This window comes from Pan troglodytes, chromosome 3, assembly GCF_028858775.2.
Source record: "Pan troglodytes isolate AG18354 chromosome 3, NHGRI_mPanTro3-v2.0_pri, whole genome shotgun sequence".
Lineage (NCBI taxonomy): Eukaryota > Metazoa > Chordata > Mammalia > Primates > Hominidae > Pan > Pan troglodytes.
The window spans coordinates 129,299,590-129,325,042 of NC_072401.2; the positions used below are offsets into that span (position 1 = coordinate 129,299,590).

The 25,453-nt window shown below is 38.7% G+C and overlaps 1 protein-coding gene and 1 pseudogene across 29 annotated transcripts in view; both read left to right on the forward strand.

The window, feature by feature from the left end:
• Window positions 1-25,453, forward strand: part of LARP1B (La ribonucleoprotein 1B) — a 154,099-nt gene that overhangs the window by 70,499 nt on the left and 58,147 nt on the right. The gene's annotated exons all lie outside the window — the stretch shown is intronic.
• Window positions 22,044-22,959, forward strand: LOC104006198 (fos-related antigen 1-like; annotated as a pseudogene).

Genomic DNA, 25,453 nt, shown 5'->3' on the forward strand with positions numbered 1-25,453 from the left:
GTACTACATGTGAATTAAACATTAATAAAGCTGTTATGAACAACAAATAAATGGAAAGTCATCTCATGTTCATGGATGACTTAATATTATTAACATGTCAGTACTATCCAAAGTATCTACAGCTTCAGTGCAATGCCTATGAAAATCCCAATGGCATTTTTTGCACAGTTAGAAAAAGCCACCCAAAAAATTCACGTGGAATCTCATGGGGCCTTGAATAGTCAAAACATTATTATTGAAAAAGAAGAAATTTGGAAGCTTCAGACTTCCTGCTTGTTACAGTAATCAAAACCTTGTGGTACTGTCATAAAGACAGACCTACGGACCAATTGAATAGACAGTCCAGAAATAAACCCTTAAGTATATGGTTAAATGATTTTTTTTTTCTTTTTTGAGACAGAGTTTCGCTCTTGTTGCCCAGGCTAGAGTGCAGTGGTGTGATCTCAGCTCACTGCAACCTCCGCCTCCCAGGTTCAAGCGATTCTCCTGCCTCAGCCTCTCGAGTAGCTGGGACTACAGGCCTGCACCACCATGCCCGACCATTGTTTGTATTTTTAGTAGAAATGGGGTTTCACCATGTTGACCAGGCTGGTCTTGAACTCCTGACCTGAAGTGATCCACCTGTTTCAGCCTCCCAAAGTGCTGGGATTACAGGCGTGGGCCACTGTGCCCAGCCCAATTTTTTTTTTTTTTTTAAGACAGTTTCTCACTCTTTTGCCCAGTCTGGAGTATGGTGGCATCATCATGGCTCACTGCAGTCTTGACCTCCTGGGCTCATGCAATCCTCTCACCTCAGCCTCCAGAGTAGTTGGGACTACAGGCTCACACTGCCACACCTGGGTAATTAATGAATTTTTTGTGTGTGTGTGGAGGCAGGGTCTTGTTATATCTGGTTTCAAACTCCTGGCCTTAAGCAATCCTTCCATCTTGGCCTTGCAAAGTATTGGGATTATAGGTGTGAGCTACCGAAGCTGGCCGGGTAAATGATTTTTTTGACAAGTGTATCAAGACCACTCAATGGAGAAAGGATAATCTCTTCAACAAATGATATTGGGAAAATTGGGTACCCACATGTAAAAGAAGGAAGTTAGATCTTTACCTTATACCATAAATGAAGATTAATTAACCTAGATTAAAGACTTAAACATATTACATAAAATTATAGAACATTTAGAAGAAAGCCTTTGGGGAAGGCCTTCATGATCTTGGATTTGGCAGTGGTTTCTTGGATATCACACTAAAATCACATGTTACAGAACAAATGTAGACAAATGGAATTCTTGAAAATTAAAAATTTATGTGTATGAAAGGACACAGTTAACAGTAGGCAACCTATGGAATGCAGAAAAATATTTGCAAATTATATATCTGATAAGGGATTAGTATCCTGAGTATATAAAGAACTCCTACAAATCAACAAAAAATATAACCTGATTTTAAAAATGGACAGAAGACTTGTGTAGACAGTTCTCTAAAGGTGATATGAAAATGGCTAATAAGGCTGGGCGCAATGGCTCATGCCTGTAATCCCAGCACTTTAGGAGGCTGAGGTGGGTCAATCACTTGAGGTCAGGAGTTTAAGACCAGCCTGGCCAACATGACGAAACTCCATCTCTACTAAAAATACAAAAAATTAGGGTTGGTGGTGCATGCCTGTAATCCCAGCCATTCAGGAGGCTGAGGCAGGGGAATCGCTTGAACCCCGGAGGTGGGGGTTGTGGTGAGCTGAGATCGCACCACTGCACTGTAGCCTGGGTGACTGAGACTTCATCTCAAAATAAATAAATAAATAAATAAATAAATAAATAAATAAATAAATAAATAAATAAAAAGGATAACAAACATTTGTAAAGATGCTCAAAGTCACTACTCAGAATAGAAATGCAAATAAAAAAATCACAGGATTATCACCTCACACTGATTAGGATGGTTACCATTTAAACACACAGAAAATAGTTGTTAACAAGGATTTGGAGAAATTAGAACCCTTGCGAACTCTCAGTGTGAATGTAAAATGGTGCAGCCCTTATGGAATACAGGATGGCAGTTTCTCAAAAAGTTAAGGATAGAAATATCATGTTATCCAGCAATACCAATTCTAGGCATATATCCAAAAAAATGAAGGCAGGATCTCTAAGAGGTATTTGCGTGTCCATGTTCAGAGCAGCATTATTCACAATAACCCAAGAGGTGGGAGTAAGCCAAATGTCTTTCAGTGGAGGAATGGATAAACAAAATGTAGTATATACATAACAGTGGAGTATTATTCCACCTTAGAAAGGATGGAAATATTGCTGCAACACGGATGAACCTTGAGGACTTTATGCTAAGGGAAATATTCAGTCACAAAAAGAGTCAGTCGAAGTATGTTTCCACTTATAGGAGATAGCTAACTAAAGTGAAGTTTATAGAAACAAAGTAAGAAGGTAGTTGCCAGGAGCTGAAGGGAGGAGAGAAACTGGGAAAGTGTTGCTTAATGGGTATAGGGTTTTATTTTTGCTAGATGAAAGTTTTGGAGATCTATTGCACAGCAGTGTGAATATATTTAACACTACTGAATTGCACACTTTAAAATGGTTAAGATCGTAAATTTTGTGATGTGTTTTTTAACATTATTAAAAATTATTTTAAAAATCCAACTACATACCAAATTTTAAAAAAATAACCAAAAGAAAACTTAATACACATAGGCCAGGTGCGGTGGCTCAGACCTGTAATCCCACCACTTTCGGAGGCCAGGGTGGGCGGATCACCTGAGGTCAGGAGTTCGAGACCAGCCTGGCCAACATGGCGAAACCCCATCTCTTCTAAAAATACAAAAATTAGCTGGGTGTGGTGGTGCACGCCTGTAATCCCAGCTACTTGGGAGGCTGAGGTAGGAGAATTGCCTGAGCCCAGAAAGTGGAGGTGGCAGTGAGCTGAGATCGTGCCATCGTACTTCAGTCTGGGAGACAGAGCTAGACTCCATCTTAAAAAACAAAAAACAAAACTTACATATTAGTAGCAGATGGAAGACTTACAAAGTTGACTTAGAGATAAAAAGCATTACTAGTGTGAAAGTGTCATATAATGATAAAAAGTGAAGTTTATCAGAGGAGATAACTTCAAATTCAATGTATTTAATATCAAAGCTTCAAATATATGAAACAAAAATTGGTAAAACAAATCCACTGTTGTAATTTACTCTCTGATTTACTGTCTAAGTAAACAAGGCATAATCAGACAATAAAAAGTAATTTCAGAAACGTTTTGCCTAAGAACTGCAGAGCATTGTTCTTTTTTAGTATATACATGGTACTTAGACCTCCACTGGTATATAAAGTGAATTCCAAGGCATTTATATTACACAAAGCACATTATTAGTGGAATTAAACTGGTGATTTTATTTGTTAATTTTTAAATATTTTTGTAGAGATGAGGTCTCACTATGTTGCCTGGCTGGTCTTGAACTCCTGGCCTCAAGAGATTCTATGGCCTTGCCCTCCCAAAGTGTTGGGATTATAGGCATGCCACACTGCACCTGGTCAAGCTAGTGATTAATAATAATAATATAAGTGAACGTAATAAATTCCCATATTCCCAAAAACAATGATATGTTTTTAAATTAAACAACTCAGCATTCAAAGAAGAAATTAATGGAAATTAGAAAATATGAATTGAATGGTAACTAAAGTTAAAAAGTGCAGCTAAGGCAATAGGCTTAAATGCAAATATTAGGAAAAACACTTGAAATTAATAGGCCAATTACCAATATTATCTTGACTTTAATTTAAAAAACTCCCCCGACAGGTTGCAGTGAGCAGAGATTGTGCCACTGCACTTCAACCTGGGCGACAGAGCAAGAGTCCATCTCAAAAAAAAACAAAAAACAAAAACTCCCCCAATTCTCAAAGACAGAGCAAAAGCGTCTCATTCATGTTACCTGATATTGGCTGTGGGTCAGCTATTACAGCTCTGTATATTTGGTTCTTCTCCAATTGTCTTCTCATTTGGGGATTAATTCCAAAACAGCAGTTCCTATACATTACATGCTTATTCATGTGGCAGAGGGGAAGAACAAGAGGCAGAGCCAAATCTTAGTTATATTTGATATTGCTGCTTATATGTGCTTTATGTGCATTTTTTTATATTCCATTGACTATATGGCCAAGCCTATATAGGCTGGGGAATATATATTTTTTCCTTCCATTTGGTATTTATTTTTTAGTGATACATAATAATTGTATATATTTATGGGATACATGTGATACTTTGATACATGCATACAATGTGTAATGATCAAATTAGGGTAATTTATATATCTATCACCTCAAACATTTATCATTTCTTTGTATTTGAATGGGGAATGTATATATACATACACACATTATATATATACACAAACGTGTGTGTATACATATATATATATATATATATATATATATTTTTTTTTTTTTTTAGGGGGGTTGGTGACAGAGTTTTGCTTTGTCTCCCAGGATGGAGTTCAGTGGCATGGATCTCAGCTCACTGCAACCACCGCCTCCTGGGCTCAAGCAGTGCTTCAGCCTCCTGAGTAGCTGGGACTACAGGCATGCACCACCAAACCTGGCTAATTTTGGAATATATATTCTTAAAAGGCAGGTGACAGTGTTGAATATGCATAATCTTCTCTTCTGGGGAATATGAGGATTGAACAACATAACAGAATCTGTTATAGCATTGATCTCAAGAAGTTAGGAAAAGAATTAGCAATATAAACTCCCATAAAAAATATGGAAGGAAATAAATAGCAGAATTTAATTAATTATATCTAACAATAGAGGATTAATCATATCAGGACTTAATTTTTCAAAAAGGCTAGAATTAAGCTTATCATAACAAAAAAAGAAAATAGATATTTTACATGGAATGCAAGAGGGGATATAGTTACTAACCATACAGAAATTTTAAAATGTAATTTTAGAGCAATAAATTTGAACATTTTTATAAAGACAGATTTCTAGAAAAGTATATAACTTCAAAATGGAGTGGAAAAGAAAGTCTAGATAGTGCTATGACAATTTAAAAATCTTCAAACTCTATAATAACTTCAAATATAGATATTTTATTAACATATCTTTTTATGATCGGAATGAATAATTTCAGGAATGCACAAATATTTCCAGAGAATAGAGCTAATAATAAGTCAAATATTTGTGGAAAGGGTAGTGGTGGGGGAGAACACTTATGAGAAGAACATATCTTTGGTACCTGAGCTGTACATAAGAAATTAGAATTCATGAGAACGTGAATGAGAGTCAGGCATTACCTAGGTATAAAAAGGCTAAACAGCTGGGCATGGTGGCTCATGCCTGTAATCCCAACCTTTTGTGAGGCCAAGCCAGGTGGATTACCTGAGGTCAGGAGTTCAAGACCAGCCTGGCCAACGTGGTGAAATCCTATCTCTACTAAAAATACAAAATTAGCTGGGCATGGGGGTAGGCACCTGTAGTCCGAGCTACTTGGGAGGCTGAGGCATGAGAATCGCTTGAACCTGGGAGGCAGTTGCATTGAGCCGAGATCATGCCACTTCACTCCAGCCCGGGTGACAGAGTGAGACTCTCAAAAAAAAATAATAATAATTTTAAAAAGTCTGAACAATATTTTAGTAAACCAAATATAGCAGTTTTTTAAAAAACAGATAACCAAGTTGTGTTCATTTCAAGATCATGAATTAATTGTACATAAGAAAAGTTAGTAAAGGAAATTCACATTAACGGATTGAAGAAAGATTGTGGTCACTTGAATAAAAAAGAAAAAAATAGAAGAAAATAAAGAAAAATATTTGAGGTGATTGATATCCCCATTACCCTGATGTGATCATTACACATTGTATACGGGTATCAAAATGGCACATGTACCCCAGAAGTATGTACAACTAATATACATATATCAGTTTTTTTAAGAAGCATAAAAAGTCCCCAAACCAGTAACAGTCTAGGCATTAAAGAATATCTGTAAGTCAGGCATAGTGCTATGCACCTGTAGTCCCAGCTATTCTAGAGGCTAAGGCAGGAGGATCCCTTGAGCCCAAAAATTCAGTGCTGTAGTGTGTGATGATCACACGTGCGATGTAGTGTGCACCTGTGAATGGCCACTGCACTCCAGCCTGGGCAATATAGTGAGGCCCATCTCTTAAAACAGAAGAAAAGAATCCGTAAAGTAGATTTACTAAATGCTTGTAACTGTATAACTGTTAAAAAAAAAAAAAAAAAAAAACAGTATAAGATCATGCCATTGCACTCCAGCCTGGGTGACAGAGTGAGACTGTCACACACACACAAAAAAAGATTCAGTATACTGCTTATAAGACATGAACAAACTTTTTACAAAAGAAGAAGTCTAAATGACTGAGAATACAAAAAGATGTTCAACATTATTAGTCAAGGAGATGAAAATATTTCAATGAAATAGTTCATAAAACTTATATTAGCAATGTTAAGACATCAGATGGTAAGTAGAGTTTGGGAGTATTTGGAGCAAGAACCTCAATCTGTCTGTGGGAATAAAAAATGGTAAACCAGATGCTATGATCCACCATTTCCACTCAGGAATATATTCTCGAGTTGCATTGTTTAGTAGACATTAACCACATGTAGTTATTGAGCCCTTGAAATGTGGCTAGTCAAAATAGGATGTGTTTTAAATGTAAAATACTGGATTTTGAAGACTTAGTAACAAAAAGGAATATAAAATATCTCAAATTTTAATAATTATTGCATGTCGAAATAGATTATTTAAAATGTACATCTTGTATATTTTTTGTAGTTATGGGAAATTTAAGATTACATTGTGTTTGTATTGGCTGGCACTACCCTGGAGGAATTTAGATGTGTTCACCAGGAGCAGTATGTAATAATATAGCAGAATAATTCATTATAGTCACAAATTGAAAATATTTGAAGTATCTATCAGTAGCTGACTATGTCATCATTATAATAGTGAAAAGTAGCTATATAGTAGAGAAAAAAATGATTGCCATACACATCTTTATGAATACATCTAGAAAACAATGCTGAATGAAAGAAGTGAGGGTTCATACACAATATGACTCCACAAAACTCAAGAACAGATCAAATGAAACATGATTTTTTAGGTACACTTAAAGTATATAGATGGTTGCATAAAGAAAAACCTGGAATAATTATTACGTAAGTCAGAATTTGTTCATTGTGGGGGCTGCGGGGAGGTGTAGGATCCTCAGAAGCTTCTAAAATACTAACAGTTGTGTTTCTGGTAGTTGTTACATGAATGCGTTATAAGTTGCACATGTATATTTTATGCATTATTCTAGGAGACATATTTCATAACAATACTAAAAGGCTAGAATTAAAGGGGGATGGGTAGTACAAAAGAGGCAAGCCAAAGCTGATTTATTTACTTCTTGAAGCTGCCACATTGTTGTTCCTTGGTCTAAAGTCAAGGTAGGTTAATTGTCTCTGTTTTTTTTTTTTTTTTTTTTTTTTTGGCAGAGTCTTGCTCTGTCGCCCAGGCTAGAGTGCAGTGGCGTGATCTCGGCTCACTGCAACCTCCGCCTCCCGGGTTCAAGCGATTCTCCTGCCTCAGCCTCCCAAGTAGCTGGGATTACAGGCATGCACCACCATGCCTGGCTAATTTTTGTATTTTTAGTAGAGATGGAGTTTCATCATCTTGGCCAGGCTGGTCTTGAACTCCTGACCTCGTGATCCACCTGCCTTGGCCTCCCAAAGTGCTGGGATTACAGGCATGAGCCACCGCACCTGGCCAATTGTCTCTGCCTTTTTGCGTCCAGCTATTTGTCTTCCTTTCCAGTGGTCTGCTTGAGTGGTATAAATCTGTACAGTATTGAAGGCTTTGTTAACATAGGATGTAGAGATCAGATGTCCATTCCAAAAATGTGCTGATAGGCCTTTACATCTTATCATTGGTATCATTGGCTAGCATCTGGGCTCATGAGCTCAGGAATTTCCTGGTCCACTATCTCATGATACCTTCCCCTAACTATAAATGTTTAATTTGTATCTACAGAATAAGAAACACATTACAACGAGTTGCTCAGTATTCTATCCTCTGCCCAAGTTGCTTGTGTAGAAACTCAAATATGCTAATGTGTTTATCTCCAACATTTTAGGAAGAATGTTCAAATTTGAAACTTCTGAATCACATCTGCTAGTCACTTAATCTCATCGTTAGGCTCATTGCATTTACAGTAGTGAAATATACCAGTTTTGTCCAGTACTACTTATAGTATTATCAGGTGAACTTAACACTCCTCACTGGTGGCCTAAACATCAGTTCCCAGAATTTTTCTTGGAGGTACTTAGCTTTGTGGTATTTGAGAGAACATTTCCAGTTGTTAGATGATTGAGACCATCAGCAAGCACATTGCTGAGAGGTTACACTCTCAACAAGAAAGCCCACCTCTAGTGGCTTTCTTCTGCCTTGACCCAGACAGCATTCTGGAATTATTGGGGTCCTTGAGCCTTGGAAGACTGGATAGCTCTCATTCACTTTGACTTTGCTGATTACTTCACTCTCTTATGCAGCATTCCCCCTTACAAATGAGGCAAGTCCTTACCTGTATTTATTTCAGATAGTGAAAGGAACTTCAGTTGTGGCAGAGTATTTGGTATAAAGGTGGACATGCTGTACACATTTATCAGGAGATGGCTGGCAGACAGAAACAATAGCTTCATACTGACTTGTCAAGAGGAGAGTCATGTAAACTTCCTGTCTCCTCACCACCACTTGAGCTGACCTTTTCTCATTAGAGAAGTGCACCAAGTTGAGAACCTGTCTGGCAAAGCCTGTTCTTGACCAGCAGTCAACTATGTGCAAGTTCCATTGGGAGTGCAGTTCTGGACCAACACTTAACTTCTGTGAATCTCAGGTGGGGATCATTCTTACCCTCTCCACCTCATGAGGTTGTAAAGAATTTGAAAACTGTAAAAAACTGGGCATATATGAAGAAAGAACAAAGACCAGATGGTTATGTGGGACCAGAAACAATGCTACAAATGGAGGAAAGACCAGGAATTTAAGGAATGTGGAAGCTTAGGCAGCCTTTACATAGAAACTGTGCCATCAAAGTACAGTCTGTGGAGTTCTTCCAGGTGCCACAGTTCCATTATTAGTCCTCTTATGTTGTATATTTCTTTCTTTCTTTCTTTTTTTTTTTGAGATGGAGTTTCGCTCCTGTTGCCCAGGCTGGAGTTCAATGGCGCGATCTCTGCTCACTGCAGCCTCCGCCTCCCGGGTTCAAGCTATTCTTCTGCCTCAGCCCCCCGAGTATCTGGGATTACAGGCATGTGCCACCACACCTGGCTAATTTTGTATTTTTAGTAGAGACGGGGTTTCTCCATGTTTCTCAAACTGGTCTCGAACTCCCAACCTCAGGTGATCTGCCCGCCTTGGCCTACCAAAATCCTGGGATTACAGGCGTGAGCCACTGTGCCTGGGTTATGTTGTATATTTCAAAATACAAAATTCTTTTACACTCTTCCTAACACCTTACTCTGAAAGACTTCTCAGATCGCTTTCCTTTCATGGACAACGTGAGCTCTCAAGTTAACTGTAGTCACTCTCTCTTTAGAAATGGTTTTGAACTAAAGTTCTTTCTGCTGGAGAGTCAAGTGAATCAAGAGACCTGATTTTAGAGGCCAGGCACGGTGGCTCACGCCTGTAATCCCAGCACTTTGGGAGGCCGAGGCAGGCTGATCACGAGGTCAAGAGTTTGAGACCATCCTGGCCAACATGGTGAAACCCCATCCCTACTAAAAATATAAAAATTAGCTGGGTGTGGTGGCACACACCTGTAGTCTCAGCTATTCGGGAGGCTGAGGCAGGAGAATCACTTGAACCCGGGAGGTGGAGGTTGCAGTGAGCCAAGGTCATGCCACTGCACTCCATGACAGAGCAAGACTCCGTTTCAAAAAAAAGAGACCTGATTTCAAGTTTTGCCTCATTATGTAAATTCTAGCCATAATCCCTTGCACAAGTTAGTCCTATATTTCAAATATGGCAGCCTTATAATAAATTGACTCTGACAGGGATTCATTCATTAACATATATTTGAGTGTCTGCTGTGTACCAAACAATGTTGGGAGCTGGGAATTTGGTAGTGAACATGACTGACAATTGAAAATACAATCTCTAAATAATTCAAAATGGTGGGGTGGGTGGAGCTAATTAAACTGGAAAATCTGGGCAGAAGAGAACTATCATAATTGACCACTGAATTCAGTTTTGAGCCTCTTGATAAGAGAGAAGAAATGTGCTGAGATATCTCAGTGGAACAGTGGTGGGGGAGAGTGTGAATGAATTAATAAGCAGAAATATGAGTATGATACATTCAAATGTATAAGAGTATATTGCACTCAAATATTGAAACTTGGTATAGGTATTGGAGAAATGACAGTATCTAAACATAGATAAGTTAAGGCACAGGGTGTGTGTGTGTGTGTGTGTGTGTGTGTGTATCTATATTAATATGCTTTTAAAGAGTGAAAAGTACTAGAACATTTTACATGGTGATGGGAACGGTCCAGTGTAAAGAGAGAATGGAAGATACAGTTGAGAGTAGATAATGGGGCTAAGTTCCTGAAAATACGAGACTAGATAGGATTTGGAGCATGTAGTACAGGGTTTCTCAACCTCAGTACTATTAACATTTCGAACTAGGTGATTCTTTGTTGTAGAAGCTGTCTTATAAATCATAGGATGGTTAGCATTATCTCTAGTCTCTACCCACAAGATGCCAGTAGCATCCCCCCACCCCAATCCCATGACAATGAAAAATGTATGGTGGAGGTGTGGACAAAATCAAAACCCAGTTGAGAACCACAGAAGTCAGCCATTATTTGTATTCTTGTCCCCTTGTATGTAATGTGTTGTTTTCCCCTCTGGCTTTCAAGATTTTTACTTTACCATTGATTTTCAGCAGTTTTACTATGATGTGTCTTGGTTTGGTTTTCTTTGAATATATCCAATTTGAGGTTAACTGAAACTTTTGAATTAGTAATTTGATGTTTTTCATCATATTTGGGCACATTTCAGTCATTAATTCTTCAAATATTTTTTCTGTTCCTTACTCATTTTTTACTTGGGAATTCACTTATAGATATGTTATACTATTTGATAATATTTCACAGGTCCTTGAGGTTCTTTCTGTTTTTTTTTTTGTTTTTTTTTTTTTTTGAGATATTACCCAGACTTTTTGTGAAATCCTAGGCTCAAGTGATCTTCCCACATCAGCCTCCTGAGTAACTGGGATTTCAGGTGTGAGCTGCCATGCCTGGTTATTTCTGTTTTCTGAAATATTTATGTTCTATAGATTGGACTATATTTATCATTCTGTCTTAAACTTCACTAATTTTTGTCTACCATTTTCATTCTATTTTTAGGCCCGTCCAAGTATAAGTTTTTCAGTTCTGGAATTTCCATTTTTTATAGTTTGCATTTTTTGGGCTGCGATTTCCTATCTATTCACTTATTAAGACCATGTTTTTCTTCTGTTTCTTCATATATATTTATAATAGTTGCTTTGAAGTCCTTGTCTTAAAATCTGACATTTGACATTTGAGAGATCTTGTGATAACATTTGAGCGATCTACTGACTGCTTTTTTACCTTGACTATGGGTTACATTTTCCTATTTATTTTCACTGCTAGTAATTTTTAAAGTTTTATACTGTTCATTATACATATGCTGTAGAGATTATAGATGTCATCTTCCTCTGAAGGATGTTGAGTTTTTTGTTTTATTGGGCGTTGTAGGCTACACTTGGAATTGTGTAGACTTATTTTACTCTTTCATTAGGTTAGATCTGTGGAAAGCCTCTTTAACTTGACAGAACTTAACCTCCAAATTCTGTGTCTCCTCTAGATCTTATGAGGTTTTATATTAGGCTTTGCTAGTGAGTCTAGAGTAGGTCTTATTCTCTAGACTCGAGTGTGGACCTTATTCTGTAGCATGGCTTCATTCCTAAGCTGTATCACAGATGAATGCCCAAAGGGTTAATGAGCAGCTTACAAAGGGTATCCATTCTTAACTGGGCTTGTATGCTCACCATCCCCCAGCACTACTGGACCTTTAGTATATCTGTTCAGCTTAACCACATAGCAGTCACTTTGGGGTATGTCTTAGGTAGTCTTATCCTGAACATATGTGCTCTGCCTCCAGCCAAGGACACACAGCAGCCTGACCCTCACATGGACTTATTGCCCCCCTCTTCCCTGCATAGATTGTCTCCAGCGCTCTATTCCACAGGTTCCACTGCTTCAACTGTACTAAACTCTAAAGCACTACCTTCTCAGCTCAGCAGGACAGTTATACTTTGCTTGGGCTGAAGCTTACTGTGCCATGGTTAGGAAATTGTACCCAGAAATAGAGCTAGAGTGATCGTGGAGCCCATCTTGTGAGCTCTTCTCTCAGAGATCACAGTCTTACATTGCTTTTGTTCAATCCCTAAAAATAGTTGTTTCATAGTCATATCAGTTTTATGGTTATTTACATTAGGAGGCACAGGCTGGTATTGGTTGCTTCGTCATAGCCAGAAGCAGAAGACTATACCCATTACATCATAAAATTAAAAAGTCTGACAATATTAAGTCTTGGTAAAGAAGTGGTGCAACATGAATTCACACATCACTATTGGTGTTAAATTAAATTGTTACAACCAACTTTAGTATTACTTATTAAAGTTGATTGTTTATGTATCCTAAGAAGCATCAGTTCCATTTCCACATGTACATATGTATACATGCATTTTTCTAATACACATCAGTTCCATTTCTAGTTATGTCTATATGTGTACGTGTGTGTATCTTTTGTAGAGAAACTTTTGAATGTGTGGACTATGAGACACATCCATATTGTTAAATCTAATAGCTTCATTATGTCTAAAATGGTATTATATATGTTTTGTGTACAGTGGTATGGTATTTAACAGTGAAATAATTGATATAGAAATGAAGATGATTTTAAAAACAATGCCAATATAGATCAAATAAGAGAATGGTAAAATGGTGATAGTTGTTGAAACCATGTGATGTGTATATAGGACTTTGTTATACTATTCTATTTTTGTATATGTTAGAAAAATTCCAAAGTAAAGAAGTTTTAAAAGTTTGGTGGATGTTAGCCATATAATATATGCAGAAAATATGATTTTATTAATATACAGTTCCAAAACAGGGGAAATGAAATATATTGCATAGGGAAACTTTCAAAGGTAATAAATGAAAGAACAGTTAGGAAATTGGTCTTGCTAAGGTCAATATGGTGGTTTTTCTGGAGAGAAGGAGGGGAATGGGATTGGGCAGGGGCAAAAAGGGACTTCCAGGATATTGGCAGTGTCCTATTAACATAGATGGTAGTAGCATGTGGTGCTCATTGTATTAATTTTCATACCATACACATAGGTTTTATACAAGATATTTCAAAGCAGAACAGTTATTTAAACATAGCTGGATGAAAGAATTTTGAGAGTTTTAGGTTGGCATAATCAAGGGAAGCATCCTAGAGAAGCCTAGAACTTAAAACTAGGTCCTAAATAATGAATATTCTGTATTATAAAACATCTGATCTAGGACCCACTGTTATGCTTAGTATTCCTGACCAAAAATAAAGGACACAGAAGATAACTTCCATTGCAACACATTCTCCTTGATGACAGTGTCTATCCCATTTGTTCACTCATTCATTCATCTATCCATTTATTCATTTAACAGATATTTGAGTAGCTGTTAGGTGCTAAGCATAGTGATAGGCAATTTGTGAACAGTGTTGAGGAGTGATGGAGTTTCCAGTCCCCAGATTCTTTATGATTCTCAGCTGTGTTAGCTGGGACGAGAGACCTCTTTTGTATATTTGCTTTGAGGTGTGAACTAGTTAGCCCCAAACAACTGGCTGGCTTCTTTCTTGCCCTTTTTCTAAGATCGCCTGGTTTCTTTGCTCAGATTTCTGTGGCAGAGTCTTTCCCTTTTTCTCACTAAGACAGCGATTGAAAAATTTGCTCTTTTATACATTCTTTCAAAAATTCCTCCCCTTGATGCATGCAAGAGTTTTGCCTTGATTATTAGGCAATATTTGGATATATGTACAAAATCAAAACAGAGAATAAATAGTCTAGCTAGAGAAGGTAGCTGGTGGATTTGATTTATGAAGGGGAACAGTAAAAAAGAGAAGTTGAGGACAGAAAGTAGTATGGGGTGCTCTAAGTGGGTAGATTGCCTCTTAAATAATGAAATCTGGATGTGGTTATTGCTAGAACAGTGGCTGAAGAAAATCTTGTGTTTCAAAGAAAGTGGATTGAAGAGTACTTTTTGTGACCCAGAATTCAAAATTAAAAACTTATAAAGTCAATAAATGGAAAACAAATGAGTTTCTGAAGTGTCTTCATCAAATATAGAATTATGGCCAGTAGTAAAAAAAAGAAAAAAGAGTTATGGCCAGTAATTACAATATAATTTATAAAGTTTCTAGTCACTCCTTCACTGATAGAATGCAGTAATATGTAAGCACGAATGTGTTTATTAATAGCCTGTTGGTATAATTTATGAAAAAAATACAGAGTTTACAACTTTTTTTTGAAATTGGCTCCTGAGTAATAAAAAGTTTCTTGACATTGATTATCTAATGAGAGCTAAGTATGTGAATTATCTAACAGAGTTCAATATTATTTGGGAATAGGTTTTAGAGCCCTTTTAAGTTGAAAATTGAGAATGATCAAAACATTCCTAATTCTCTTAAATCACCAGTAAAATACATATCACTTTATGCATAGCCTTACACCTTAATATGCATCTAAAGCTGGGCGCGGTGGCACATGCCTGTAATCCTAGCACTTTGGGAGGCTGAGGCAGGTAGATCACCTAAGGGCAGGAGTTTGAGACCAGCCTGGCCAACACGGTGAAGTCCCTCTCTACTAAAAATATAAAAAACTAGCTGGGCGTGGTGGTGGGTGCCTATAACCCCAGCTACTTGGGAGGTTGAGGCCGGAGAATCTCTTGAACCTGGGAGGTGGAGGTTGAAGTGAGCCGAGATTGCACCATTGCACTCCAGTCCAGCCTGGGCAACAAGAGTGAAACTCTGTCTCAAAAACAAAAAAAGCTTCTAAATATATATGTAGTAATGTAGCAGGATCATATTTATAAAATAAAGTATTGAAGTGCTTGAATTTTGAAGTACTTGAGCATATTTATAAAGATTCTAATTTGGTGGGTCTTCCTGTCCATAGTCATCTTTCTCTTTAGAAGCTGATTTTTTTTTTAATTTTATTATTTTACTTTATTTTATTTATTTATTTTTGAGATGGAGTCTCATTCTGTTGCCCAGGCTGGAGCACAGTGGCGGGGTCTTGGCTCATTGCAACCTCCACCCTCGGGGTTCAAGCAATTCTGCTGCAGCCTCCTGAGTAGCTGGGATTATAGGTGCTCACCACAATGCCTGGCTAAGTTTTGAATTTTTAGTAGAGATGGGGTTTCACCATGTTGGCCTGGCTGGTCTCGAACTCCTGACCTCAAGTAATCCACCTGCCTTGGCCTCCCAAAGTGGTGGAGTTACAGGCATGAGCCACTGCACCTGGCCAGAGGCTAATACTTAAAATAATTCTTTCTACTTTTAGTTGTTATTTCCCTATGCTTTTCAACATTTTTGAACATGAAAGGATATGGTAAAACTATACTTGTTTGGGCACTTTTCAGTGGTCAGGACATTATCGAAATGTATTCATCCTTTCGTTAGGTTTTTCTTTCTGTGCATTAACATTAGGATTTGATTACATCAATGCATACATTCATTGAGTAGAATAGCAGTGGCATTGCTGGCCCATTTAAAAAGTGTTATTATTGCTAAACAAGTATAATTGAATTTCTGTAAGTTAAATGTTAGCACTACAGTACTCTGAAGATTGGGTAGGTGAGGTGGGACCAGATTGCAAAGTGTCTTGAAAGCTTTATAGGAATTTAGAATAAAGAGCAATTGCAGTTTTTATAAAGAAAGTGGAATGATCAAAATAGTGGTTTAATAGGTTTATATACGTGAGGCATTAACCTAGATCAGAATAGGGGAGGACAGAAGTTGAGTTAAAAACCCACTTATAGTAATCCAAGGGTGAAATGAAGAGCTGAACAAAAGGAATATCGTTTATTTTCTCAACATTCATTAATAACCTACGTGAGAATGAAAAAGTGCCAAAATTGGGAAGCGATTTTAAAGAATCTGTTCATAATACCTTGTGAAAGAAGTAGGGACATTAGCAAGGAAAACCTAGGAGAGAATGATCTTGAGATCAGATTTGGAAATGTTGAGTTGATTCATGGTGTCTATTCATGTAAAATGTCTTTTGTCCTCTCTCTAAATCCTAGAGATGATAAGAAGGCCAGAAATGTAGATTTTGGAGTATTTAGTAAAGAAGGGAGACTTAAAGCAGGAAAAGTGATTGAACTTTTTAAGGTATTAAAGAAAAGGAGAGGGAACAATTGAGACAGGAAGTCCACTAGTGGTAATTTGGAGGAAAAAAATAGGTGTGGGCTGGGCGCAGTGGCTCACGCCTGTAATCCCAGCATTTTGGGAGGCAGAGGCAGGCGGATCACGAAGTCAGGAGTTCGAGACCATCCTGGCCAACATGGTGAAACCCTGTCTCTACTAAAAATACAAAAATTAGCCAGGCATGGTGGCGCACACCTGTACTCCCAGCTATTCAGGAGGCTGAGGCAGGAGAATCACTTGAACCCGGGAGGCGGAGGTTGCAGTGAGCCGAGATCGTGCCACTGCACTCCAGCCTGGGCGACAGATCAAGACTCCATCTCAAAACAAAACAAAACAACAACAACAAAAAAGGTGTGGTTATTATATATAGTTTCACTGAAGAAGCCAAGAAAATAAATGGTGTCTGAGATTATGACCCATAAAGGGACACATTCTATCTCAACTATAGCTTTAATTTTTTTCTTTTTTTTTTTTTTTCAGACAGGGTCTCACCCTGTTGTGCCTAGGCTGGAATGCAGTGGTGAGATCATAGCGTACTGCAGCCTCAAACTCCTGGGCTCAAGGGAGTCTTCTGTCTCAGCCTCCCTAGTAGTTGGTACTACAGGCATGTGTTACCACACCTGACTAATTTTTTACTTTTTTGTGGAGACAGTGTCTCACTGTGTTGCTCATGCTGGTCTTGAATTCCTGGCCTCAAGTAATCCTTCCACATCAGCCTCCTGAAGAGCTGGAATTATAGATGTGAGCCACTGCACCCAACCAGCTTTCATCTTTTTTCCCCCACTGACTTCTTATTTTAAGGCAGAGAAAATTGCTTGAACCCGAGAAGCAGAAGTTGCAGTGAGCCAAGATTGCGCCACTGCACTCCAGCCTGGGCAAGACAGCAAGACTCTGTCTTGGGAAAAAAAATAAATGAAGAAATATAAAATAAAAAGATAAAAATCTCTTACTGCTGACCACCTTGGACCGACCATCAGACTGTAATTCACATTGACATGAATAGGAAGTGAGAAAGTTGAAGCACCAAGGGTTCTTTCAAGCAATTTGGCTGAAGGGAAATCCTTGTTGCTTAAACTTCCTCTTTCTAGTCAGACCAGTATGAGTTGCAGAGAAATGTAGACTTTGAAAGACAATGTCATTTTCTCACTTAATGTTATGAATATTTTTCTGTATCAGTAATATGCATCTATATTTTATTCCCTCCAAGTCTTCATTTTGAAATACTTCAAACCTTCAGAAAAGTTACATACATAATATGAGGAATGCCAGTATATTGTTCACCTAGATTTGGCAAACATCTTACCATATTTCCTTTTTTTCTATGTATAAATATATAGGTGCATATGTATACATTTTTTCCTGAATCATTTGAAAGTTAGTTGTAGACATTATGTCAGCTTATCCTAAAATACATCAGCAAGTATCTCCTAAAAACAAGTACACTCTCCTACATAACCACAATTATCAAAAACACAAGAAGTTTAACATTGATAGAATGCTATTATTGAATATGCAGTTTATATTTACATTTCTCCAGTTGTCTCAGTTGTCCTTTATAATTTCTTTTATTTTTTTCTAAGTCAATTCCAGACAGGAATCACACATTGCCTTGAGAGTCATATAATTTTAATGTTCTTTCATTTAGAATAGTTGTGCTGCCTTTTTTTTTCTTTTTGGCTATTCATGACATTGATGTTTTTCAAGAGTTCAGGCCAGTTGTTTTGTCCTTCAGTTTGGATTTGCCCGATATCTTTATATGATTAGCTTCAGGTTAAGATTTTTTTTTTTTTAAGATAGAGTCTCGCTTTGTCACCCAGGCTGGAGTGCAATGGCGTGATCTCGGCTCACTGCAGGCTCTGCCTCCCGAGTTCAAGTGATTCTCCTGCCTCAACCTCCTGAGTAGCTGGGATTACAGGCATGCACTACCACGTCTGGCTAATTTTCTGTATTTTCAGTAGAGACAAGGTTTCACCATGTTGGCCAGGTTGGTCTCGAACTCCAGACCTCAAGTGATCTGCCCACCTTGGCCTCCCAAAGTGCTGGGATTACAGGCGTGAGCCACCGCGCCCAGCCAGGTTAAGTATTTTTGACAAGAACATTACATAGGCAATGTGCCCTGTTTAGTATATGCTCTCCAGAGACATGTGATGTCAGTTACAAAATTTGATGTGGTTAGAATTGGTGATTTGGTCATTTGGTTATGATGATATCTACCAGATTTGCTCACTGTAAATGTACCTTTTCTCTTTTGTAATTAATAAATGATCCTTGGAGTGATATTTTAAAACTGTGTTCCCCAACAGTCTTTATTCAGTATTTTAGCTTCCATTGGTGATTTTTGCTTGAATCAGCTATTATGCTTATTATAAGATGGTGATTTTTTTTTTTTTTGAGGTGGACTCTCGCTCTGTCCCCAGGCTGGAGTGCAGTGGCGCAATTTCGGCTCACTGAAACCTCCACCTCCCGGGTTCAAGCGATTCTCCTGCCTTAGCCTCCCGAGTAGCTTGGACTACAGGCGCATACCACCACGCCCAGCTAATTTTTGTATTTTCAGTAGAGACGAGGTTTCACCATGTTGGCCAGGATGGTCTCGAACTCCTGACCTCGTGATCCACCTGCCTCGGCCTCCCAAAGTGCTGAGATTACAGGTGTGAGCCACTGCGCCCGGCCAACATGGTGATTTTTATTTATTTTTTATTTTTTTATTTTTTAGGTTAAGTTTTTTATTTTTTATTTTTATTTTTTTATTTAGATGGTGATTTTTAAATTTGTTATTCCCTATATGTCTGTTAGTATTCTTCTATAAAGAAGAACTTTCCTCTCCACTTCATTTTTTATTTTTATATTTTAATTTTCTCCCTTTTTAGTGATAGTATGGACTCCAACATGGATTTCTATCCATTCTTGTCCTCATTCATTTTGATGTTCAGAATATCTCAAACCTAGTCAGGTTAGAGCTCTCTCAAGATGGCTCCTGCTTATAACCAGGATGTCCTCATCTGTTCAGCACATTTATATTTTATGGCACAACAAAGTGGTCTTGTTGCCCTCTTCCTTTTTTACTTTTGTTTTTTAATTGTGATAAAACACACAACAGGATTTATTATTTTACAGTTTTAAGTTTACAATTTTGGTTTGCCTTTTTTTTTTTTTTTTTTTTTTTTTGAGATGGAGTTTCGCTCTCGTCACCCAGGCTGGAGTGCAATGGTGTAACCTTGGCTCACTGCAACCTCCACCTCCTGGGTTCAAGCAATTCTCCTGTCTCAGCCTCCCAAGTAGCTGGGATTACAGGTGCCTGCCAGCACACCCAGCTCATTTTTGTATTTTTAGTAGAGACGGGGTTTCACTATGTTGGCCAGGCTGGTCTTGAACTCCTGACCTCAGCTGATCCGCCTGCCTCGACCTCCCAAAGTGTTGGGATTACAGGCATGAACCACCACGCCTGGCCTTGGTTTGCCATTTATTTATTTGTTTATTTATTTATTTATTTATTTATTTATTTATTTTTGAGACAGACTGTCAGTCTGTCGCCCAGGCTGGAGTGCAGTGGCGCGATCTTGGCTCACTGCAACTTCCGCCTCCCGGGTTCAAGCGATTCTTCTGCCTCAGCCACGGACTACAGGCGTGCACCACCACGCCTGGCTAATTTTTGTACTTTTAGTAGAGATGGGGTTTCACCATTTTGGCCAGGCTGGCCTCGAATTCCTGACCTCGTGATCCATCCGCCTTGGCCTCCCAAAGTGCTGGAATTACAGGCATGAGCCACGGTGCCTGGCCAGTTTGCCTTTTAAAATGTGGTCTTCCCTGGTTTATCCCTGGCCTACTTCTCTTATTATTTTGATAGCTTGTCTAGAAATGATAGACTCTATTCTTAAGTTTTGGGTTTTTATTTATTAACTGTATGCTAATGACTCCCTTGTGTCTTTGTGGGACTCTAGAACTATATTACTGGTAGCCTACTAAATTCTCCAGTTATTTGTCTTATGTTTCATAGGCATCTTTTTAATATTCTGTCTCTCATTTTAAAAAATGAAAGAAAACCTACCCCAAACCTATATTTTTTATTTTGCTTGGATGCCTTAGGAATCCCCATCCACTTATCGTAACTTCTAACATGCAGTTTGTCACTAGGTCCTATCAGTCCTTTCATATTCATTCCTACTGCCATGCGTCATCTCTCTATAGAAGTTTTATAGGATGTTCTTGGCTCTAGTTCATTCTCTTTCTAGCTTAACTCTTGTCAGAGTAGTCTTTCCTCCTTATTTCTCATTTCATTTTTTTTTCCCTAGCAAATTAGATAATTTACTACAAGTCCAAGAAGCAGTTCTTGATTTTAGGCAAGGCTTTGTATAAGACACCAAAGAAAGACTTTGCTTTTCTTTACCCCTATCTTTGGTGTACTTTCCTCTGTGTTAGCTTCATTTTCAGTTACGCTTTCTCTGAGTGGGAGCAACAGTGGCCATTGATGGTTTCAGGCTTACATTATTTTCAAAGTAAATGATTCCAAGGAAAATCCTTCATCCTTCTAAAATCCTTCATCATCGTAAAATATAAATATGATTATTTCTCTATTTTTCTTAATTCTATTCAGTGGTTCCTCACCCCCTTCAGGATAAAGTTCAAATTCTTTGGCAGGCAAGAATTCATGAATTCTTGATTTGGCTTTTACATATTTTCATTGTCCTGTTGCTCTCTGCTTTAAAATTTGTATCCATAAATACCAAGTTGCATGTGCAGTTTCCTCTGCCTGCAGTAGCTTTTCACATTGTTTACTTGCTAAATTCATTATCTTTTAGCTAAATAAACCCCAGTTCAGATATTACTCTTCCAGGAAAATCTTATTTGATAAATTTTGTGCTCAATCCCAGAAAAATTACTCTCCCATTCTACCTTTGCACCACACATGTATGTTTGTTTTTGACTTATACTGAATTGTAATCTGTTTACAAAATTTTATTTTTTTTGAGACGGAGTTTTTTGCTCTGTCACCCAAGTTGGAGTGCAATGGTGTGATCTCGGCTCACTGCAACCTCCGTCTCCTGGGTTCAAGCAGTTCTCCTGCCTCAGCCTCCTGAGTAGCTGGGACTACAGGCGCTCGCCACCACGCCCAGCTAATTTTTATATTTTTAATAGAGATGAGGTTTCACTATGTTGGCTAGTGAACTCTTGACTTCAGGTGATCCACCTGCCTTAGCCTTGCAAAGTGCTGGGATTACTGGTGTGAGCCACTGTGCCCAGCCTACAAATTTTTTTATATCCATTAGATCATTAAATCTCTTTGGTCCCTTTTTGAACAAGGCAAGGTATAAATTTATTAAAAATAACAACAACAACAAAAACAAAAACCAAAATTAGGCTTTGGTTGTGCATCCAGTTGTGGTAGACTGGCTAATTCAGATCAACCCTATTGCTGAGAACAGCTGAAAAAGTAGGTTTAAAAAATCTGTGTGAAGGCACAGTAGAGGGCCAAGACAGTAAAACATCATGTGGTCAAAATCTGGAAAGAGAGTCGGAAGCCAGCAGCCGTGGACCACGCGGAGCCGCCAGCCCGGGGCATGTTCTGAGACTTCAGGGAACCCGGCCCGAGCTCCGGGAATGGCGTGGGTATGGCGACCCCGCGCAGCCCCCCGGCCGCAGTGCAGGCAGCCCAGCAGAAGTTCCACCTCGTGCCAAGGATCAACAACATGAGTGGCAGTCAGGAGCTGCAGTGGATGGTACAGCCTCATTTTCTGGGGCCCAGCAGTTGCCCCAGGCCTCTGACCTACCCTTAGTCCAGCCCCCTACAACCCCAGCCAGGAGTCATCCGGGCCCTGGGGCCGCCTCCAGGGGTATGTCCAAAGCCTTGCGAACAGATCAGCCCGGAGGAAGAGGAGCGCCGCCGAGTAAGGCCCGAGCGGAACAAGCTGGCTGCGGCCAAGTGTAGGAACTGGAGGAAGGAACTGACTGACTTCCTGCAGGCGGAGACTGATAAACTGGAAGATGAGAAATCCGGGCTGCAGCGAGAGATCGAGGAGCTGCAGAAGCAGAAGGAGCGCCTGGAGCTGGTGCTGGAAGCCCACTGACCCATCTGCAAAATCCCCGAAGGAGCCAAGGAGGGATACACAGGCGGTACCAGCGGCACCAGCAGCCCGCCAGCCCCCTGCCTCCCTGTACCTTCTATCTCCCTTTCCCCAGGGCCTGTGCTTGAACCTGAGGCACTGCACACCCCCAAGCTCATGACCACACTCTCCCTAACTCCTTTCGCCCCCAGCCTGGTCTTCACGTACCCCAGCACTCCTGAGCCCTGTGCCTCAGCTCATCACAAGAGTAGCAGCAGCAGCGGAGACCCATCCTCTGACCCCCTTGGCTCTCCAACCCTCCTCGCTTTGTGAGGCACCCGAGCCTTACTCCCTGCAGGTGCCACCCTAAGCAACGTCTCCTCCCTTTCCCCCACCAGTCCAGCTGGCCTGGACAGTATCCCATACCCAACTCCAGCAGCTGCTTCTCCATCCCTCTAATGAGACTGACCATATTGTGCTTCACAGTAGAGCCAGCTTGGGGCCACCAAAGCTGCCCATTGTTTCTCTAGAGCTGGCCTCTCTAGCACAATTTGCACTAAATCAGAGACAAAATATTTCCCATTTCTGCCGGAGGAATCCTGGAAGCCCAGAGACTTTGTAGATCCTTAGAGGTCCTCTGGAGCCCTAACCCCTTCCAGATCACTGCCACACTCTCCATCACCCTCTTCCTGTGATCCAACCCTACCCCCGTGACAGAAGGTGCCACTTTACCCACCTAGAACACCAACTCACCAGCCCCACTGCCAGCAGCAGCAGGTGATTGGACCAGGCCATTCTGCCGCCCCCTCCTGAACCGCACAGCTTGGGAGGTGCCCATGGCTTCTGTGATGAGCTGATCTGCAAATCTCAGCTTTGAGAAGCCTTCAGCTCCAGGGAATCCAAGCCTCCACAGTGAGAGCAGCTGCTATTTATTTTCCTAAAGAGAGTATTTTTATACACACCTACCAAAATGGAATAAAAGGCTTGAAGCTAAAAAAAAAAACAAACTGGAAAGAGAAGAAAACCTAGAGAAATAAGGCTGGCATTTGGGTCTTTATTTCCCTCAGACGCATTTGCCAGTTCCATCCTAAGCCTCAAGCTTTTAGTAATAATGTCTGATCCTCAAAAAATAATTAGGAATATTAGAAGACAATATGATATGATAGAAAAAAACAAAAGAAACAACAGGAAATAGAAACAGACCCCTAGTGATCCAGAAAATAGAGTTATCAAGCAGACTTTGTTTTTAATAAGTTAAAAAATAAAAGATAAGATGGAGAATTTCAGTATAGAGCCAGAAACTTTAAAAAATAATCAAGTGGAAATTTTAGAACTACAAAATATGATAATCAAGTGCAATGGGTAGGCTTAATAGTAGATCAGGACAGTGAAGAGATAATTATTAAACTGGAAGATGGATCAAAAGAAAAATCCAGAGTGAAGCATTGAGCAAAAAGATGGAAAATACAGAAAAGGGTGTAAGAGACATAGTCTAACACATATCATTGGATCCTCCAATGGGGGAAGAGAGAGAGAATAAAGCATAAGTAATATTTGAAGAGATTATGGGTAAGAATTTTCCAAAACTGATGAAAGACACCAAAGGACAGATTCTAGTCCTAAAAACTTCAAAGAAGATAAATACAGAGAAAACCTCATCAAGACCATATAAAACAACTGAAAACAAAAGCTGGATAAAAAGGACAGATTACAAGCATTAATAGTAAGACTTACAGCTAACTTCTCAGTAGAAATAATGGAGGTGAGGGAACAAAGGGATGATGTAGTTACAGTGCCTGAAAGAAAGGGAAAATAGTGTTCAAGAATAAAGGTAAACAAATAAGTGAATTGTACGCTTAAATAGGTGAATTTATGAGATGTAAAATAAAGCTCTAAATAAACCTGTATAAAAATGAAGGTAAAATAGAGATATTATCAGAGAAATGAAAACTATGAAAATTTATTTGCAGCAGATCTGCTTTAAAGAAAATACTAAAGGGAATTTTTCAGGTAGAGGAAAATGATTCCAGAAAGAAGGTTGGAGATGCAGGAAGAAATGAAGAGCAATGGGAAGGGTAAATATGTGTATATATTTAAATAAATAGTGGCAATAAACACAACAACGCTGGTGTAACTCTATTTACTCTATCAGGCAAAGTAGGTTTTTAAGGCAAAACTTATTCAAGATATAAAGATGGATATTTTATAATCATGACAAGTTTCATTGCCTTAGAAGATATAATAGTTCTAAATTTGTGTGCATCTAATAATGTAGCTTCAAAGTTCATAAAATTTGCAGGCAAATAGGTGCATTCATAATCATAGTGGGAGATTTTAACACACACCTTTCTTATAAAGAAAGGTGTAAGATGGAGCAATCAGAACCAAAAAATCAGTAAGGTTATACAAAATGTGAATGCAGTTTAGAAAAGTGAATTCCAGATGGATTATAGTTCTAAACGTGAAACACAAAATAATAAAACTTATAGAAATAATAGCTCAGTAATATTTCAGTGGGGAAGATTTATTGAACAGGAAGCACAATGAAGGAAATGATTGATAAATTGCACTACATTAAAGGACTTCTTTTTCATCAAGATACTATAAGAGAATAAAAAGGCAAGTTAAAAAAGTGTCAAAAAGTATTTACAACATTTTATAAAGAACTCTTACAAATCAATAAGAGAAAGACAACCCTATAGAAAAATGAGCAATAGTATTGAATAGTCACCTCAACAAAAGAAGCTATCCAAATCAGCAAATATACTCAAGCTTTTCAGCCTCATTAGTGATCAGAGAGATACAAATTAAAGCTGCAGTGAGATAACACATATACCTACCAGGATGACTACATTAAAAACTTTTTCTGAATATTTATTTTGAGATATTTATAGATTCACAGGAAGTTGCAAAAAGTGTACAGAGAG